The 17,420-nt window shown below is 41.2% G+C and overlaps 1 long non-coding RNA gene across 8 annotated transcripts in view; it reads left to right on the top strand.

Annotated features, from left to right (window-relative positions):
- The window catches only part of LOC119502908, a 52,833-nt gene that overhangs the window by 6,303 nt on the left and 29,110 nt on the right, over positions 1–17,420 (top strand). The gene's annotated exons all lie outside the window — the stretch shown is intronic.

Below are 17,420 nucleotides of genomic sequence, written 5' to 3'. Positions count from 1 at the left end.
AGGGCAAGTAAACTCTGTGTTCGGACAAGTGGAATGCCTCATGCATAATGCATAAATAAATAAATAAATAAATAAAAGGGAAAATTAAACGGAAAAGTAAATAAATAAGGAAATTAATACTCAGAAAAATAAGTAAAGAAGCAAATTAAAGCAGAAATATGAAGTTATGTCACATTTTATCAATTAATTAATGGCTACATTTATTTTTAATATTATTGCTGCATTTAATGACTTATATATTTATTTATTTTGGCAGGTTCCATCCTCTATAGTGAACACTGTATACAGTATGCTTGTGTATCTGTGGACTCTGTTCATCTGCATAGTGTTTGGTTGTGATATGAACAATGCGAGTGAAAGTGTGCATCTTCCAAGAACATCTTTGTTGTGGTGCTTAGCCTGAAACACTGAACTCAGAAGAGGAAAAATACAATAGTAGGCCTATACCTGACAAATCTTTACTGAATATTGCATGCCTGCAATAACACTGAGATATCTTGACCTATAAACAGCCTTATGCAAGGCTGATGCTCACCATTATAGAGCCTGTAAGAGCTGTATGCTGTATAATTATTTTTTGGATGAGAGCTTGGTTTGTTTCATAACCACATTCTTGCTGCCAGCTCGGCGTTCATTTGTCAGCTTCCAGCACGGCAGCCCTGGCCAAACTTTCATCCTGCTTTGTCAGAGCGAGAAAGAAGGAAAGCCAGCAGGCTCTCCTGGGTATAGACTATCCCTGGAGGGATGCATTCAATTCTGCTTCCTGCACTGCTCCGTCTTTGCAGGAATGGAGAGGAAATCGGACTGGCTACAGTCTTGTTTAAAGGGAAAGTTTAGCAGGTCAAAGGACTTATCAGGAATTATGTATTTCGTTATGCAAGAATTTATGTTTTTCATCATATTTGGAGAACATAAATCCCACCTGCAAATATCCTGTCACTTAACGACAGCGTTGAAAGCAGAGGAGGGATGTTACGAGCCCTCATACCCCGATGGGATGAGGATGAGCGGCTGTTTGAAGTGGACAGAGATAGCAGACAGAGGTGGCGGTCCATGACATCATGCGTCAGGAAGGTGATACCGCCTCGCCTCGACCCACCCGTATGCCAGCAGTCTAAACGCCACGCCTCCGTCTGCTGCCTGTCAACATGGTGGCTCACACCGGCTCCCGGTGCATTAGTACAGGAATGTTCAGAATCTGTCTTATCAACCAGACAGCTGGGATTGGACCTGTTTGAATTGAGGAATGAACCTTTTACTTCTTATAGTGAATTTTTGCTCCCCAATGTCAGCCAGTTAATTGTTCAGTTATGTCACCACACTGCTGACTTTCAAATCAAACTGATTTTGACATTTGGTGGAAACGTTCAGGCGATGATGAGGGTATTCGTGACTGTACACTTTTCCTCATGATTCATCCCGTATCTCGTCATGCTGAGGAGTTTTCACGCCTTTTGGATTAGCCGTATCAGATGGCATACCGGATAGATGCGTCTTGACGAGGGCGTAATTATGTTTGGATATTCTTGAGATCAGGTTGTTATCTGAAATGCCCCTACACAACCGATCCCTAACATGCACAAACAACATTTTAATGCAGCAACAGTAACGTATTGATGTTCCGTTTTTGTCGATATGATGTTTTTAGGGTCTCGGGTACCAAATACTTGAGTAAACTTTATCCTCTCTCAATGTGCATCATGATCACCTATCAGTATCAGATTGTCCCCTCGTTTCAAATGAAGTTATGGAGGTAGACAATCATCGGAGGTGATCTCTCATCTTAGATGGTGCTGAAATCTCTTTGACATTACTAAACATATTGACTGTGACTGTCTCTCAGACTGAGTCCAGGGCCGGTTGTTTAAAGCTATGTGTAAGTAAATCAAAATCTTAAGAATAATGTTATTTCGCTCTTATTCTTAGAGCTAAGAACAAGTACCACGCATACATGGTTTTTAGGTTTCAGTTCCCCAATTAACTGTTCAGCATTTAGAGTTTGGAGTTTAAGCTTCTCAAAACCAAAAACACCCAGAGCAAAAGGGTAAGGAACGGATGACACAGCGTGTTTATCTTCTCCGATACTAGTTGCAGCTGTCAGCATATCCTGCTAAGTAGCTCACTGCCTTCAGTAGCAACTAAGCATTACTTTCAACACCAATGAGCACCATTTAACTAACTAGTTTGTTGGGTTTCAGGTAGGGCTGCACAATTAATCGAATAATAATCGCAATCACGATATTGGCTTCCCACAATTAAATGAACATGATCGCCTGCAAAATTGACGTTCAAAATACGTGCTCCGCTTATATGAAAAGTTATAGGAATCAAATCAAAAGCTTCCTAAACTAACAGCCGGCGATCAAGATGTTTTGGCTTCACTCTTGTGGAGCGGTCATTCCACTGCGTGCACCCTACAGCAGCAGCCTGTGAAAAACTTTCTTGGAAGTTGCGGCTACAGTCCAGCCTCTTAATTTTGCTCTCAAAGCGTACCAGATTGATGCATTTAACTTTAAAATGTAGCCTACAAAAATTAGGGTAAATATTCTTGTATTTTTTCATATCGGAATATATGACCTAATTTCAGGAAGGGATGCTAATTTTAACGAGTGTTAACGAGTGTTAATGAGTGTCTGACAGACCGTGTGTGTGTATGTGCTGCATTCGCAGTTATAGCGTTGCTGGTGGCTTCGTGCTCCAGCAGGCCGCATGTGTGGTGGCGTTGTAGCTGTGAACATAGCAATATTTCTTTTAACCGTTAACTGATGGCATTAATCTGTCAAAATTCTTATTTATATATATACTGTATATATTATATTATATTCTTAAACAAAGCTTTGATGCAATCTATGATTCATGATTTGATTGTGATCACACAAAAACTCATCAGGTCAGGTTTAGAGTAATGCGTTTGTCGCCGGCAAACAGACCACGGGCCAGTGAGGAGCTACTGGCAGCTACGTGTGTGGCTTAGGTGTGTGTGAGGTGACACGGAGAGGCGACTGTTTGTTCTAAACGACAATGGCGGCTCCTAAAGAGGTTAGCGTAGGTGCTGCAATAGCATCAGTTCTATTAGAACTGGAGAGTATTTCTTAAGGCTTTTCTTGATGGAAAAGATGTTTTCGCTCTTCTCCCGACCAAGTGCTTGATTGACAGATGGTGCATCCAATCACCTGTCAAGTATTTTTTTTAAAGTGCCTGCCCTTTTCCAGACAGGGTCAGGTTAATTGAAGCTAGCTACAAGTACTTTTTTTTACTAAGGATCTTTTGAATGTAGGACCATTCTTACAACCATTTCTTAAGTTTTACACTTGATGGAAAACATTACTGGCATGCATCCATTGCAGTTATAAATATTATTACCTTTACATAACATTCAGTTCAGCAATTACACATGAGTCAAGCTGCTGGAAAAATAGATGGGATTATGCCAGAGGATGACAAAGAGTTGATCACCAGGTTGACATGTTGAAACAGATGAAATTTATGAATGTTCTCGATGTTACTGTGATATATAAATGTGCTCCACTCTGAACTGAACTGAACAACACTGTTTATTGGCTCTAACATGATCAGCAAAGTCCTATTTAAGCCTCTTCCCCTCAGCTCTGCACGCTCATCAAACTTCACACAAATATGTTATGATCTTCTAACTGCTTTCACCAACAGGGCAGCACGTAAGGAATGCTGCTTAATGTCACCGGCTGTCAGTCCGACTTAACACGAGCCGCTCTGTAACACTGCGAATATGTTAAACCCTGTGATGTCATGGCGTGAGAGTTGGAGAAAGAAAAACTGCCGGCACGCGATGTTGTTAATCGAGTGACATGCGTGTTCATGTGCACTCTGTGAGTGTGTGTGTGTGTGTGTGCAGGGAAAGATGTGAGGAGCAGACATGGAGCAGATTTGTCTAATCGGAGCTCCCTAAGGCGTTTTATTAGAGGTGCAGATGTCTGTAGAGATCAATGCAGATTAAGAGGCGTATGTAAGAACTCAAGAAGGAATCTTCCTTTGTTGCTGTAAGTGGGTATTGATTTTTCTTTATGTAACCCTTGTGCTTGGGTTTGTGGGCAGTTTGCTTTTAAATGGTCCTAAACTTCAAATCAAGTTGAGATTCAAAATTCATTCTTGACTTTAGATACAGCAGTTAACAATAATGTCTTTAGCACCTTGTTCTGGAGCTTTCAATCATATCACACAATCTTCATCAGCAAAATGTTATTATTTGAGATTATTTTGTCAGCTGAGCTGCTGTCTCCAAAATCAAGAATGAACTTTGAATCTAAATTTTTAAGCTAATGTGGACAAGAAGTCCTTTAAGTGCATTTTTTTTTTTTTTAATTATCATTAATTAATTTGAATATTAATTCTGGTTGTTGCAGCAGCTTAAAGTGGCAGTAGGCAGTATATTTTTGGCATCATTGGGCAAAAATTCCATAATAACCTTTCAGCATATTGTAATTCAAGTGTTCTGAGAGATAACTAGACTTCTGCACCTCCTCATGGCTCTGTTTTCAGGATTTAGAAAATCTAGACCTCATATCAGCTCTGACTGCTTGTTTTCCTCCGGTATGTAAAATCTTGCAGATGCCGTTAGGAGCACCAGAGGAGACAGAGGTGCATGATTTTTTTCAGGTTACGGGTGAACAGGGACTCCTGTCAACAAATATCTGTTGTGCTCCTGCAGTTGGACCAAGGCACAAATCTTGTCGGTTATTGGTTAAGAACATTTTTCAAAATGAGCATCCCTAGTTCTCTGGTGACTAACATCATTACACATAAATATAATTGGACTCATTGGATCCACAAGAGTCTCAGCCTTACAGTGATACCCAATTTATGTAATTCTAAGACTGTTAAGGGAACAAAGTATGCAGAAATATTCAAACACACCATTTTAGAATAGGTGAAAATAACACATTTGTACTGCATGCAAAAAACTACTTTAATCTTGTTTTTTTTGCCCAAAACTGCATGTGATTATCATAAAGTGGGCATGTCTGTAAAGGGGAGACTCGTGGGTACCCATAGAACCCATTTTCATTCACATATATTAAGGTCAGAGGTCAAGGGACCCCTTTGGAAATGGCCATGCCAGTTTTTCCTCACCAAAATTTAGCGTAACTTAAGCCTCCTTCATGTATGTGTGTACGTATGACACGGTACCAATGGATTCCTCAGGTTTTTCTAGTTTCATATGACTTTTGTCTCAAAATAGTTTATAAAACCACCCTCCTTTCTCCTCCTCTGGAGGTGGTCATGAATGTTTGCTGTAAAGCAAACTGACAAGATGACAAACATGCAGTACTGCAGTGAAATGTGGTGAATGAATGTGGTGATTCTTGATTTTTTTTTCAAAGTCTAACCTTTGTGGGAAAATTACTCAGGGTCAAAGCATTTAGAATAAACATACATTTCAACTGATATCTAGTCCACATTCTTGCTTTGAGGTTGATTTGAACTAACCGTTGAACTCACGTGAACTTGAGCACTAAAGATTTAAGTCTTCTTTGAGTGCATTAGGTTAAAACGTTGACTGAACTTGAACCTAGACCTTGGTAACTCAGCTTTAACATTTAAGGGGAGTGTTTTGTTGTGGAAATCTTTTCGCCCATAGCAACATATTTTCACGCAACCCAGATGAAGAAATACAGTAGCAGTCAGATCAAAGCATGTATAACTGCAAACCTCAAACATAACACAACCTGTCTGGCAATCCTAATAATCCGGTGTCCTTATTGCGGAGTCCACGATGAGGAGGAAATCGTGCGAGTGTTCCAGTTGAACCTGAATAACAAGTGAACAGCAGCAGAGCCAGAGAGTGAGAGCCAGGCAGCAGGAAAGTCATTCATTGTTTTGAAGTATTCGAAAGAACTTTATGTTTCTCTGAGTCACCAAACTATTGTGATTCTCGTTCCTACTTTAGTTTTTTTTACCTAAATTCTTCGAAGGCCCTCGTTTTGAAGCCCACCTCCCTCTGAGCACATTAGCTGTTTTTGATTGGTTGGGAACTCCTCATGAGGAGTGGTGAGAATGTGGCTCTGGCTCAAATGCCACACTCCTCGAGGGCATCCATAGTTCAGAGAGATTCTCACCAACTTAATTGTCGACTTGGCTTTGTTCAGGATTAAAAAGATGCTTCCTTGGAATCTCATGGAGTCACATGTGTCTGTTTATTCCGCATCTCAATAACTATTAATATAAAGGTCACAACACTCAAATTAAGATTTAAGACTGAATTAACATGCTGTAACATGTTGACTGACATTATTCACGACACAAAGACTCCTCTCTGGAATCTCTTCAAGAGGAAATTACATTAAAGTTGCCACAGTTCTGTGGCAGTTTAGTCCCAACCCTGTTTCCTAGAAATGATGTTTATACTAGGGCTGTCAATCGATTAAAATATTTATTCGCAATTACAATCGCATAGTTAATCGTGATTAATCAAAAACGAATCGCATATTTTTTATCAGTTCAAAATGTACCTTAATGGGAGATTTGTATTTAATACTCTTATCAACATGGGAGTGGACAAATATGCTGCTTAATGCAAATGTATGTATATATTTATTATTGGAAATCAATTAACAACACAAAACAATTTGCTTAAAAAATATGCTCAAATCATAACATGGCAAACTGAAGCCCAACAGGCAACAACAGCTGTCAGTGTGTTAGTGTGCTGACTTTACTATGACTTGCCCCAAAACTGCATGTGATGATCATAAAGTGGGCATGTCTGTAAAGGGGAGACTCGTGGGTACCCATAGAACCCATTTTCATTCACATATCTTGAGGTCAAAGGTCAAGGGACCCCTTTGAAAATGGCAGTGCCACTTTTGTGTAAGTTTGGAGCGTTATTCAACCTCCTTCACGGCAAGCTAGTATGACATGTTTGGTACCAATGGATTCCTTAAGTTTTCTAGTTTCATATGACAACAGTTTCTTCACTTCGCTCTTCCCTTTTAAAACTGAGCCCGCTACAACCTAAAAAACGTTGCGTAAGTTGCGTTAATGCATTAAAGAAATTAGTGGCATTATTATCACAATAACTTTGACAGGCCTAGTTTATACTAACAATTTGCAACAGCAGTGTATTTTGAGAGAAATGTAATATGGATTATGTTTTTTATCAACATAACGAGGAAGTGTTTTAAATAAATCTCTAAAGCTAGAAAATGCTCACTGACAGCGTAAATAAGTTGGTTTTATGTTTAGAGGAGGCATATTTTGACGACAACGCTTAGACGGGCCAGGCTAGCTGTTTCCCACTGCTTCCTGTCTTTATGCTAAGCTAACAAGTGCTGCACTTTGGCGACCAGCAGCTCAGATTGTTTACACGTGTTGTTTTGTCTTCTTTCTGTATTATCATCTGTTATTGTTTACCGCCGACTCGCTTGATCAAGCGGCGGACTACAAGGCAACCCAATGAGTACATGGGGATTAGTGTTATTGCTTGGAGTAATTACCAGCGGCGACAGCGACAGGTTTTCACCTTGAGAGTCTTTGTGAGTCATCATGGAAAAATGTGGTTCTGGAGACACCTGCTACAGCGGGAACTACCACAGATGCGTTTCTGAGTACTTTGCTATGTGTTAATTACCAGCCGCGACAGCAACGCAGGTATTTTTTCACCTTGTGAGTCTGTGTGTGTGTGATGCAATATGGGTGCAGGATGCAGTCACGAACTGTACAGATGTGTAGTTGACATCGAATTGAAGGTCGAGTTTGAACATGGGTGTGGTCCGAAGTGAGGAAGGGGCCATTGCCCCACACCACACTTAACGCTTCTGGGCCAATTTGGCGTCACAAACTTTACAGATGTGTAGTTGGGAAGCTGGTGTTCTCACCTTTACTAAAACCTGGCTGTCAAAGATGTACTGGACTCTTAATGTCTACCAAGATGGATTTACTTGAATATATACTTGGTTTTGCCTCTGCTGTTAAGACATGAGAGATTCACTGAGTGTTTGGTCATGTGACTATAGCGTTTCATGGCAGAGAAAGAGAGATTCAAAAGCTGCATACTCCAGCAACAGCCGCTGCCCCGCGCTGCGGCTTGACAGCAGTCTCTGAAATGTCAAGGGCAAAGCAGACATCACTGGGCCAGCTTTTTAGAAAAAACAAGCAATGCGACAACAGCCAAAAAAGTTGTTTTAAACAGGAATAGCAGGAAAAGTTCAAATGGTTAAGACATAAAAATGTGGACGGAATAGACAAAATGTTCCGCACCATTTGTGAGAGGGCAGGTAGGACAAATGGCTTTACCAAAGGGTCTATCAATTTGAAATCATCTGCACTTACAGAACACAGTCGATGCTCCGACCACTCATCGGCTGTTCATTTAACACAACAGCAAAGTGCCATGAGACAGCACTGAGTCGAGAAAAACCACGCTTGTCTCAAAGCTGTTAACCACATCCCTGCTGGGTTAACAGATTTATTGAAATCTGTGAAAGCCCTGATTTTGATAGTTTATGGAGACACAAGAAACAACATGGAAATCGCCCTGGAAAATAATACTGTAATTGATGACAAACTCAAGGGAATTGGCGATGAAGCTGTGAACATTAGCAGTAGACAAAGAGCTCATAATGTACTTGAAATTGGAAAATGAGGGGAAGACAGAAACATATTTCCTGGGCAACTATGGCGTTCACTTGGGGACAGCACAGTGCATTTACAAGAAAGTGGTGGATGGTGTCACGAATTATCAAAGAAGAAAGTGTAAGGTTGAGGGAAGAACCCAAAAGTGCTTTAGTTTTTGAGATACCCCTACCGGAGGTAGAACGAAGCACAACAATGTTTTTCATATAGATTTTTCTATAAAAAATATTTTACTGCAAAAGTGGTTAAATTGACAGATGTTGTGACACACCCCATAAATAGTACAAAATAAAGCCAGGCTGAATGGGAGATGGTACATCTGAACTCATGTAATTTCATAATGCAAGCCCTGATTGATCCCAAATTTGGTGTGACAGTTGGCGGGGGGTTCCTGTAAAGGAAAGAAGAAACAGAAAGTGAATATATTGATGCAACAGATGTGAGAGTGGTGTCAGTCCTCCAAAAATGTAAAACTACAGTGGAAACCGCTTACAGTGATCACGGTTACAGTGATCAACCACTTATATGGACCGAAAAGCTTGGGGACAGAATCATTCCTCTACAAATGCTGTTTAAATAATTTGCTTATAGTAATCAAGTAGTCTTCTTACAGTGTTCATTTGGGGTATTTTCATACATGACAACATATAGAAAAATATTTTAAAATTACATCAGACTAACGTTAGTTGAATTTGTGTTTTGTTTTTTACTTTACTCCCTTGATACCTCGCGGACCGTCTGCTCTCCAGCTGGATACGTGAGGCTGATGCTGCTGCGTGCACATTGGATATCATGACGGGAAAAGGGAAGTCATTTTCTCTGAATAAAAAACAAATGCGCACGGGGAAAGCACCTGTGGGTTGAAGCCACCCTCGTCAAGTGTATTGATAATGCTTGGTCACGTAATGGCCCCAGAGTGAAAATTTGCTGACCGGCTCCTCAGCACCACAACGCAGGCAGTACATGCAGACCGGCGCCCATCTCCTTCCGTGCCGCTACCGGGTGAGAGAACGAGGAGGGAGAACCGTTCTGTATGCATGCTGGCGCTGCAGAGACGGCCGAAAACAGCAATGCCTCACTGTTGATGAAGGAAAAGGCAAAAGAATCGAGCCAGTAAAATAGCGAAGCGGTCCGTCTCATTACTTTGTATTCATGTAATAAATATACAAACGTCAATTAGATAGTAATCTGTATTAGAAATGATGCACAACAACAAAAATGTGCTTATAATAATCATCCGCTTATGATGATCAGTTTGACTGGGACAGACGTGATCACTATAAGCGGTTTCCACTGTATTCCTTTTTGGAATAGACAGGCAACAGGACGTATTTAATTTTTCAATATGTAACACATTTTTTCATATTTCCCTATACAGTGTGGGGTGTGGATTACCAGGTAATTTCATTGACGTCATTTGTTTTTGATTGGAAAGTGTGGGGGGAAAAAGACAACTACTTCTGTGGCATTCAGACTGGGGACATGAGTCAGTTGAGCGTGTAATGAATGCATGTAATTTACCATCTCAAAAAAGTGTATTTAACTACACACAAGATGTGAAACGTAACAACTGGAAAACGTGTTGCCAGTGAACATAATCTATAGAGCAATTACATTTCCTTCGAAAAGTATTTAGCAAAACCATTTAATAGCATATAATTGTAATGTCAAGGAGAGAGGGTTGTTTAATCCATATCTTTTAGCATTTAGACCACAAATCTGTAATGATGTGTTAATTGATGTTTCCATTCAAATTCCAGCAATTTCCAGATATACCTGCTACATCCTCCCTTTTTCTGTCGTGTTATTTTTGCGCAGCGAGAGGAGGCTTTTATGTGAGAGCCGTAATCTATATTTAAAATGATTAATCTTAAGTGTGTAATGATTACGCGGCCTTGGAGCACAAGTCGGTGCAAACCACAGGCTTGTTTATGACCAGTATATCCTTCAAAGGAACAGATTCATTTTGCTTCTCATAATCACAGTGTGTTGTCTACACTCAGCTTGTGCGCAGGAGCACGCCCAGAGCATACCAACTAGTATTATGTGGTAAACAAGTTATTAAATAAATGCAACGCCCGACCTCGTTTCACCACCAAAAAATGGGTCTTTATTAGAATTGCATAACACGGTGAAAGGCCCTTTCCTCGGGCCTCTTCTGCTCGCTGATGATAAAAGACGATAACAGTGTTTGTTTTTGAAATACTGGTTAGTATTTTCATAATATTTTTACTCGGAGAGACCAACAGCCAAGACATTTGACATTAACTGGAAGTCGTCCTGGATTCACGTCCGAAACAGCGGACACGGCCAAATCAGCGCGGCACATTCGATCCTTTCACCCTTACATTCGTGACGACTTCCTGTGACTTGCGAAGGCGTAGAGGCAAGAAAAGGGTTTAGAGTGAACAGCATTCCAGAAGTGACTTTACATTTTCCATGACATCAGAGCTGTCTGAAGGGCATAAAGGGGAGAAAATTGCTGTCATTTAGTGACACAAATGCGTCTCTGTAATCATCAGCCCTGACATTGTCTTTGAAAGAACAAGAAGTGCACACAGGACGGTGGTAGAGGCCGGTGTTTTGATGTGTCATGTACCTGAACATTTGGGCTTTGTCCTCTCAGATTCCAGGCAGCATATTGTCACGAATAGCTGAATATTATTGGCATTATTCATTACTGGAACTTTTTTTTTTTTTTATGAGGCAGCTTGAACAGCCTCAGGTCCTCATTCAGCGTGGCTCTTATCTGCAGCGCTGCAGGAGCCACTCTGTGGTTCCTGTTATTGCGATCCCGCGGTGTGCAGGCAGATACTTGCACCCACTGTTGGCTGCGGCCAGAGCTCTCGCCTTTTCCACCGCCTGACAATTCGGATTGTATAAACCTCGATGGCAGAAAATAAGGATTGTTTGTTATTACAATGCCAGTCTACAGTGGCTCGAGCGTGCGTTGTTTTGACTCTGAGAACAATCAAGTGTTGCAATAAAAGAGCTTCCCCTCCCTCCCCCGCACAGCTCACCTCCTCTCCTCTAAGCCCCCCTTCCCTTCCCTGTTTATTTACAGCAAGGATTCCTCTAAAAATGTCAGCGTCCTTATTCTTTACTTTTACTGGAACAGAGGAAACACCTCCACCTTTCTAATTCTTTGGAATATAAAACAAAGAAGGAATTTCTTTTCGTGTTGATAGCTGTCGACAGTAGGTCTCAATTAATTAGATAACGATTTAAAGGCGTGTTATGCAAGACTGGAGTGAAGGCATTATAAACCACAATACAAGTATGAATGTCCTGGATGTTTGTCCAATGAGAACCATGCACTGGACTCTCAACCCGTCCACATATTTGTTGTAATGGTATTGTAGTTGATTGTCCACATTTAGTGCCCACTATTTAAACCTCCACCACAGGAAACCTCCCTTCATTGACCGCTGACTAAGACCCGCCCCGTTTGTTGTTGTTGCTACGCCGGTCAAGCTTTGTATTCTGCCACAGCATGTATGCAGTTTATAATGATAACCGTGGCAGATTTATCTTAAAAATTCTTAGTTGTTTTTTGAAGAGGACCTATTGCACCTACCTGCTTTTGTGCTATTTCTCTTTCCTTTAGTTTGTTATATATTTTTTTTGTGCAAGTAAAGGGTCTGTAAAGTCCACGCCAAAGTGAGTTACTCTCCCCCATAGAAACGCTACTCCTGAACTGCCTGAAACTCCTCGCTTGAAGTTCTGTCTTTTCTTCCGTAACGTGGTGATGTCGCCAAGTAACACATTTGCATAATACCTGCCTAGCGGCCATTTTCATTCACATATCTTGAGGTCAGAAGTCAAGGGACCCCTTTGAAAATGGACATGCCAGTTTTTCCTCACCAAAATTTTGCTCGACTTAAGCCTCCTTCATGTATGTATGTACATTACGGATGTCACGAGAACCGATACTTCGGTAACAAGTCGATGCCAAAATTCGAAAAACGTGACGGTACTCATTTTCTACAGTACCGAAGGTACCGTACGATGCCTGCAGGGTCCGAAATGAACTCCCGCCAAGCGCCAAATGCGGCTGCTTCTGTCCTCTGCTCTCTGTGTCGGTTTGGAGCGTTATTTAGCCTCCTTCACGACAAGCTAGTATGACATGGTTGGTCCTTAGGTTTTCTAGTTTGATATCATATGATATCTTTCTTCTAGCTTTGAAACTGAGCCCGCTTCAACCTAAAAATTGCAAGTTGTGTTAATGTGCTGAAGAAATTAGTGGCGTTAAAATGAATTTGCGTTATTATGGCGTTAACTTTGACAGCCCTAGAAATTACCAATATGTGTGGGAACTGACAAAATGAATGAAAAAGTTAGTCTGAAGCCCTGTTAGTTTTAGCTAGGTGTACCTAATGAACTGGCAACTGAGTGTATTTCTAGAAATGGAGGCATTTTGGATGAGGTGCGAAACAAAGTTTAGTTTCTTTAACATTTCTAGATCTGATTTGTGGAGGTTATAAGTGCCCGGGTGCACGGTATGAAAAGATTGACACCATCACCTCACAATGTACTGTACCTTTAAAAACTAGCTGTTTCATTGTGGTTGGTACCACTTGATCTTCAGAAAGTCTGGAGTGAACAACAGGAAGCAGAGCTGCATGTTTATGGAGCAGGTAGCTTACAGATGGCTACGGAGATTTTTGCGACACAAAAGCTGTGAATCAAATCACTCTGCAGGGAAACCACCTAAAATGGAAAACTACTTACTGATGGAGTCTTTGAAAGCTTTTTCAGCTTTCCTCTCCAGACTTTCCAATCTTTTCTTATGAAACTGAAGACTGTGTGTGTGTGTCTGTGTGTGTGTGATTGAGGGGGGGTCGTAGGTGGACGGTGGGTGGTGGAAAGGTGGGAGTCTCCCCTTTCAAAAGGGGTCGAGAACAAAACAGGAAACCATCCCCTTGTTTTGGCTCGTGGTCGCTACAAGTGTTTGGAATTTTTGCAGAGGTGAATACACATGTTGCGTACACGTTTGTGCTCAGGTCAGAGCATGCACACACAAACACAAACACATCCACGTATACACGATCACACACAGTGGAGGGAATGTCTGGCATGCCTCAATAAGCAGAGACATGAAGACTACGAACCCCCTCCTGGACTGGATGTTATGAAGAGCGATCGCTGACTAGACTAAATACTCACTTAGATGGTTCGGTTACCTTGGCTCGAATCTAGACTCTTTGTGGGCCAAAGCGCTGCTTTATGATTTTGGCTAACAAGTTCAAAAAGCATCATGACCTCTTTTCATGTACTGTAAACTTTCCACAGATCCTTTCATCTGTCTCCTTTTGTTTTGGAAATTACACAGAGGATGGATTCCTGGAAATTATCTTATCACCTCCAACAGACGATAAGAAAGTCTTGATCTGCGGGAATAAGTTCTGTTGTTGTTTTGAAAGAAATGCTGTTGTTGATATCGTTTCTGGTTAGAGGAGGCCTTCCTGCACTTCCTCGGGCATCATATTGTTTCGCCATAGTTGGCATCCTTGTGCAGTTTGTGTGTTAATCGGGAACTTTTCTACCACAGAGGTTAGCTGGCATCCTCCACAGCCTGACAACAGGGCTACCAAACAAAGTGACACCTATTCTTCTCTGCTCATGCGAGGGAACCTCCCCTGCAGATGCCTTCCTGTAGCTGTCAGTTTTCTTTGCTCCTACCCTCATGATAAACAATGTCTGAAGAGATGCCTCTCCTGATATTAAAACTTTTTAATGTTTCCTATTATTGTGTGAAAGAATTCGGTTCCATCAAGGTCAAAGCTACAAAGAGGAAGAAGGTCGGCCTGTAATTGATACATCGATTGTTTCAATTCAAGTAAAAACCATCATTCAAACTTCTTATTTTCTCTGTTACAATATTCAAACTGCAAGGTTTTCCTAATGGTTATTTTAAAGGGAACTGACCATATGATACCTGGCTACTGTGAGAAATGTTGGACTTAATTACAACCTTTCAGTGGGATTCCACCTCACAAAATTGAGTCAAAAGAAATGTGTAGATATCTGGTTTATGCCTGAATAATTTTCTTTGGTCTACATTATTCTGCGCATTCACTTTTAGCATTCACTTTTAGATTAATCGATTTCTCGTTTTAGTCTGTAAAATGTCAAAGAAAACTGGGAAATTATGGCTACGTTCACACTGCAAGTGTTAGTACTCAATTCTGATTTATTGCTCAGATAGGATTTTTTTAATTATAATTAATTATCGCAGCTTTTGTTTTATTTTTATTAAAAGTATCTTAGAAAAGCCAGCAGTTTGAAAGAGTGATGTGGCAGAGAGAGACTACATATTCCCTTTGTTCCCTTGAACCCAACATTTCTCTCATTACACTCAGTGTTTTTTGTTTACGTATAGATGTTGTCACTCAGGTTCAATAGCATGGACCTTTGACCCCGCAGAAGTACTTCCAGGTGGGCCCTCTCTGGTCTCGCCCCGACACCGAGCACAGACCTCCTGCAGCTACACACAGACATTTCAACCCTAAACAAACAGTGATCTGACCGCTCAGAAATGTCGCGTGATCTCTGTGAACATGCCGGCTCAGTCATGCAAAGACTGACATGCCCGAAAAATAAAAAAAAGAAACCTCTCTGTGAAAAAGGGCTTTAATATTCCTTTTGGATCTCTCTTGGCCAAATTAGCATAGTAGGCTTTTGAAAGGACTCCTTGTAAAGAAGAAAAAATCATATTCTGTTGCCAAATATTTGCAGTCTTTTCCTTGAATGCTTTGACAAGGAGTTAATTTCATGTGCTAAATGAGGACAAGTATGTCGATGTAGAAATATTTAAGCACAGTGAATTACCATAAATGATTTATAGTCATTACCACAGTATTATTCCATCGATCCCAGGGCGAGAGGAAGGGAGCAACATGGAGCTAAAAAACACACAGACAAACATCCCATGTAATTGCAACATCCAGGGTTCGAGTTCTGGCTGTGGAAGGTTCATTTCTTCCACATTTCCTATATGTCTTCACTAGGGCTGGGACGATACAACTGTCTGCCTATTCAATACTATCACGATACTTGGGTGCTGATTCGATATGCATTGTGATTTTTAATTATTGCGATTTGATGTCATGATTTATTTTTAACACTAGACCATGGGGAAAACGTTGTAACGTAACTTCTGGTGAATATAATCCAATCAATCTTATTTCCATATAAGTATATTGCTTTAACACCTTATTTTGTAAACCGTCCGTAGTCTCACGTGTATACTTCCGCTAACGTCGTCAAGTGCGGCGCTAGCTCTCCCTTCAGCTCCGTTCTCTTTATACATCCATGGTCAGCTCCATCGAGGCTGTTTGAATGCATTTAACATAAATGTCAGTATATGGGTGCTCTACAGTTGTAGCGTTGGCCGATTTGACCACGGAGATGAGAGTGACGGCTGGCTTGACCGCACGTTACCACAATATGATAACGTTTCCTGTCCATGACAGAGTTAGTATGCAGCTTTAGCCGTGATGTCTAGCTCTGCTTTTCCTGTCAATGTGTGAAACCCAAAGTGTTTCCATACTTTACTGTATGTGTAGTGTTTACCACGCTGGATTTAATATGTGAGGGTGCAGGTCGTATCCACGTGGACCCTCCGCTGTTTTCTACTTTCTCGTTTCGGCTCGCTGTGGCCGGCTGCGTTTTGTTTTGGTGACGGATACAGAACGTATATGATGTCACGTTATTCCGACTGCAACAATAAAAGCAGTAACTTCCTTCTTCCCCTGCATAGACTCAATGGAAGCAAATATATCAATTCTGGCATGAAAAATTTGACTTCAAAATCGTAAAAAACTAATAAATTGCAATTCATAGGTGAATACATTTTTTTTCCCTCTTCTAGTCTTCACTGTCAAATCCCCCCTCCTATACACGTAGACAGATGTTTGCATTCCTGGGCGATTTAGACTCTCTTGGTCAGCTATATGTCTTTGGACTGTTGGAGGAAACTCTGCAGACTCTACAGTTTCCACATGGAAAAGCTGCAGTCAGCCGGCTCAGTTTCAAACTCGGTACATTTTTGCTGTGATGTAACCGTGCCACCTGGCAGCTCATTTGTCTATTACCTGACAAAGGAGCCGATCAAAGTTAGTTCTGCATGATGATGCAGTTGATTTCATCTCTTTCCATCACAAACTCTGCGCTGCTTGTGGCTGCGAAATGTTGACAGTGTATCAACCTGCCTCTTCACATGCAACACTCGCCTTCGGCTCCAAACATCATCAGCTAAAGATCAGCTGTCAGGCCGTCGTTGAGCCAAATCTGCCTCATGTGTCAGAGGAATGCGTGCAGCACAAAGATTGTGGCTTGTTGCATTAGCGAAGCTGGAAAGAAATTATCATTCTTTCCTCCAGCACCTCAGGAATGCTGGTGTGTGAACTGAGGGGTCACTGCGGAGCACACAGAACATGAATGCGAGGAATTTATTTTTCCAAAATCCTTAGCAGGTGCTTGCAAGCATACTAACTGTACATGTAATCTTCCCTAAGGGGACTGCAGCGCCCCTGATATCACGCAAGTCTCCGTGCGACTTCTTAGTCATGTCATTCTTGGTCTGCTTCACCTGCGTGCAAAACATTAAACCACAGGACGACTTGTACAACTCTGTCTTATGTTCAACTCTCCAGATGCCACCTGGGATGTGGAGTCCTAAAATTGGAAAACGGCTCGGACATTACGTCCACCTGCTATGTGGAAAATGTTCCAGAGGAGCTTTTGGGATTGAAGCCGTGGCACAAAATGTTCACAATGCTTGAAGTGACACTTTAAAAAGAGTTTTC

The sequence above is a fragment of the Sebastes umbrosus genome, chromosome 15 (assembly GCF_015220745.1).
Source record: "Sebastes umbrosus isolate fSebUmb1 chromosome 15, fSebUmb1.pri, whole genome shotgun sequence".
Lineage (NCBI taxonomy): Eukaryota > Metazoa > Chordata > Actinopteri > Perciformes > Sebastidae > Sebastes > Sebastes umbrosus.
The sequence above is the reverse complement of the archived record's forward strand: the minus strand, read 5'-3'. Positions and strand labels throughout refer to the sequence as shown.